The sequence below is a fragment of the Arachis stenosperma genome, chromosome 9 (assembly GCF_014773155.1).
Source record: "Arachis stenosperma cultivar V10309 chromosome 9, arast.V10309.gnm1.PFL2, whole genome shotgun sequence".
NCBI lineage: Eukaryota > Viridiplantae > Streptophyta > Magnoliopsida > Fabales > Fabaceae > Arachis > Arachis stenosperma.
This window is the reverse complement of record NC_080385.1, coordinates 80,740,722-80,745,175: the sequence shown is the minus strand read 5'-3', so window position 1 is coordinate 80,745,175 and position 4,454 is coordinate 80,740,722. Positions and strand designations below refer to the sequence as shown.

At 38.2% G+C, this 4,454-nt stretch overlaps 1 non-coding gene across 1 annotated transcript; it reads left to right on the top strand.

Annotated features, from left to right (window-relative positions):
• The first annotated feature begins 1,166 nt into the window (after positions 1–1,166).
• On the top strand, positions 1,167–1,270 carry LOC130953077 (small nucleolar RNA R71). The gene has a single exon (XR_009075250.1). It is a non-coding gene; the product is annotated as a small nucleolar RNA R71 (small nucleolar RNA).
• The last annotated feature ends 3,184 nt before the right edge of the window (positions 1,271–4,454 follow it).

Genomic DNA, 4,454 nt, shown 5'->3' with positions numbered 1-4,454 from the left:
CACGCAGAGCCTTCTTAAAGGTCATGGTGCCTATGGTACAAGGTATTGAAAACTTCCCAGGGTCTTGTCGCTTTTGAGGTAATTTCTACCTAAACAAGTCATCCAGTTCTTTGGTGAGCAAAGGAGGTTCGTTCTCCCAAGTCTCATTACCAAATAACTTGTCATTTAGCTTCATGATTGCTCCAAGGTATTTAGCAACTTGCTCTTCAGTGACATACTCATCCTCTTCAGAGGAAGAATACTCATCAGAGCTCATGAATGGCAGAAGTAAATTCAATGGAATCTCTATGGTCTCAGTGTGAGCCTCAGATTCCCATGGCTCTTCATTGGAGGCCAGTGGACGTCCATTGAGGTCTTCCTCAGTGGCGTTCACTGCCTCTTCCTCCTCTCCTAATTTGGCCATGTTGATGGCCTTGCACTCTCCTTTTGGATTTGCTTCTGTATTACTTGGAAGAGTACTAGGAGGAAGTTCAGTAACTTTCTTACTCAGCTGTCCCACTTGTGCCTCCAAATTACTAATGGAGGACCTTGTTTCAGTCATGAAACTTTGAGTGGTTTTGATTAGATCAGAGACCATGGTTGCTAAGTCAGAGTGGCTCTGCTTAGAATTCTCTGTCTGTTGCTGAGAAGATGATGGAAAAGGCTTGCCATTGCTAAACCTGTTTCTTCCACCATTATTGTTGTTGAAACCTTATTGAGGTCTCTGTTAATCCTTCCATGAGAGATTTGGATGATTTCTCCATGAAGGATTATAGGTATTTCCATAGGATTCTCCCATGTAATTCACCTCTTCCATTGAAGGGTTCTCAGGATCATAAGTTTCTTCTTCAGATGAAGTGTCCTTAGTACTGCCTGGTGCAGCTTGCATTCCAGACAGACTTTGAGAAGTCAAATTGACTTGCTGAGTCAATATTTTGTTCTGAGCCAATATGGCATTCAGAGTATCAATCTCAAGAACTCCTTTCTTCTGATTCGTCCCATTGTTCACAAGATTCCTTTCAAAAGTGCACATGAATTGGTTATTTGCAACCATTTCAATGAGCTCTTGAGCTTCTGTAGGCGTCTTCTTCAGATGAAGAGATCCTCCAGCAGAACTATCCAATGACATCTTGGACAGTTCAGATAGATCATCATAGAAAATATCTATGATGCTCCATTCAGAAAGCATGTCAGAAGGACACTTTCTGATCAATTGTTTGTATCTTTCCCAAGCTTCATAGAGGGATTCTCCTTCCTTCTGTCAGAAGGTTTGGACTTCCACTCTAAACTTACTCAATTTTTGAGGTGGAAAGAACTTTGCCAAGAAGGCATTGACTAGCTTTTCCCAAGAGTTCAGGCTTTCTTTAGGTTGTGAGTCCAACCATATCCTAGCTCTGTCTCTTACAGCAAAAGGGAATAGCATAAGTCTGTAGACCTCAGGGTCAACCCTATTAGTCTTGACAGTGTCACAGATTTGCAAGAATTCAGCTAAAAACTGATGAGGATCTTCCAATGGAAGTCCATGGAACTTGCAATTCTGTTGCATTAGAGAAACTAATTGAGGCTTAAGCTCAAAGTTATTTGCTCCAATGGCAGGGATAGAGATGCTCCTCCCATAGAAGTCGGGAGTAGGTGCAGTAAAGTCACCAAGCACCTTCCTTGCATTGTTGGCATTGTTGTTGTTTTCGGCTGCCATGGGTTCTTCTTCTTTGAAGATTTCTGTTAGGTCCTCTACAGAGAGTTGTGCCTTAGCTTCTCTTAGCTTTCGCTTCAAGGTCCTTTGAGGTTCAGGGTCAGCCTCAACAAGAATGCTTTTGTCTTTGCTCCTGCTCATATGAAAGAGAAGAGAACAAGAAAATATGGAATCCTCTATGTCACAATATAGAGATTCCTTGAGGTGTCAGAGGAAAAGAAAAATAGAAGGAGAGGTAGAAGAATTTGAACTTATCAAAAGAGATGGGGTTCGAATTGTTCATTGAGGAATAGTGTTAGTCCATAAATAGAAGGATGTGAGAAGAGGGAAAGAAATTTTCGAAAATAATTTAAAAAAAAATTAAAAGCATTTTGAAAAATAGTAATTGATTTTCGAAAACTAAGAGTGGAAAAGAAATCAAGTGATTTTTGAAAAAGATTTTGAAATTAGAAATCAAAAAGATATGATTGAAAACTATTTTGAAAAAGATATGATAAAAAAAGATATGATTGAAAAGTTATGGTTTTAAAAAGATGTGATTGAGAATATATGATTTGAAAAACAATTTAAAAAAAAGATTTGATTTTAAAAATTAATGACTTGGCTAACAAGAAAGATATGATTCAGACATTAAACCTTTCTCAACAGAAAATGCAACATACTTGAAATGTTGAATCAAATCATTAATTGATAGCAAGTATTTTTGAAAATGGAAAGAAATTGATCATGAAAACATATGAATGAAAAGATATGATTTGAAAAAGATTTGATTTTGAAAAATTTTGAAAACTTGAAAAAAATTTGCATTAAAAACAAAATCTTCCCTCTTATGCCATCCTGGCGTTAAACACCCAGAATGGTGCACATTCTGGCGTTTAACGCCCAAAGCTCTACCCTTTTGGGCGTTAAACGCCCAGCCAGGCACTCTGGCTGGCGTTGGCGTTTAAACGCCAGTTTGCCTTCCTCACTGGGCGTTTTGAACGCCCAACTTTTTCTGTATAATTCCTCTGCTGTATGTTATGAATCTTCAATTCTCTGTGTTATTGACTTGAAAAGACACAAATTAAAATTTTTTTGGATTTTTAATAATGAGGAATAATCAAAATGCAACTAAAATCAAATAACAATGCATGCAAGACACCAAACGTAGCAGTTTGTATACTACTGACACTAACAAAATGAGAATGCATATGACAAACAACAAAAATACTCAAGATAAGAGAATTTAAAGATCAGAGCAAGGAAATCATCAAGAACATCTTGAAGATCACTTAAGACGCATGAATGAATGCAAGAAGAACAGAAACATGCAATTAACACCAAACTTAACATGAGACACTAGACTCAACAAGAAACATACAATATTTTTGGTTTTTATGATTTTGCAATTTTTTTTTGGATTTTTTGAAAATTAAGTGGAAAAGAAAATAAAGGTATCAAAATTCTTAATGAGAATTCCAGGAATCATGCAATGTTAGTCTAAAGAAATTAGACATGGCTAGCCAAGCTTCAGTAGGACATTGCATTCAAGAGCTAAATTGAGGAGAATCAATTAGCTTTGGTGATGATAAGAACATCACCTTGAAACACTAGAATTCATTCTTAAGAATTTTGAAAAATACCTAATCTAAGCAACAAGATGAACCGTCAGTTGTCCAAACTCAACAATCCTCGGCAACGGCGCCAAAAACTTGGTGCACGAAATTGTGATCATCAATGGCGCCATCAACATGGTACGCTCAATTGCAATCTCAACTCTTTATCACAACTTCGCACAACTAACCAGCAAGTGCACTGGGTCGTCCAAGTAATAAACCTTACGCGAGTAACGGTCGATCCCACGGAGATTGTTGGTATGAAGCAAGCTATGGTCACCTTGTAAATCTTAGTCAGGCAGATCCAAATGGTTATGGATGATCTATGAATGAAACATAAAACAAGGATAGAGATACTTATGTAATTCATTGGTGAGAATTTCAGATAAGCGTATAGAGATGCTTTGTCCCTTCCGTCTCTCTGCTTTTCTACTGTCTTCATCCAATCCTTCTTACTCCTTTCCATGGCAAGCTATATGTTGGGCATCACCGTTGTCAGTGGCTACAGTCCCATCCTCTCAGTGAAAATGTTCAACGCACCCTGTCACGGCACGGCTAATCATCTATCGGATCTCAATCAGGTTGGAATAGAATCCATTGATTCTTTTGCGTCTGTCACTAACGCCCAGCCTTCAGGAGTTTGAAGCTCGTCACAGTCATTCAATCATTGAATCCTACTCAGAATACCACAGACAAGGTTTAGACCTTCCAGATTCTCTTGAATGCCGCCATCAATTCTAGCTTATACCACGAAGATTCCGATTAAGGAATCCAAGAGATAAACACTCAAGCCTTGTTTGCTTGTAGAACGGGAGTGGTTGTCAGGCACGCGTTCATAAGTGAGAATGATGATGAGTGTCACATAATCATCACATTCATCATGTTCTTGGGTACAAATGAATATCTTAGAACAAGAACAAGCTGAATTGAATAGAAGAACAATAGTAATTGCATTAATACTCGAGGTACAGCAGAGCTCCACACCTTAATATATGGTGTGTAGAAACTCCACCGTTGAAAATACATAAGAACAAGGTCTAGGCATGGCCGTGAGGCCAGCCCCCATGATCTAAGAACTAAACGTCCAAAGATGATCCTAAGATCTAAAATGATCCAAAGATGAAAATACAATAGTAAAAGGTCCTATTTGTAGAGAACTAGTAGCCTAGGGTTTACAGAAATGAGTA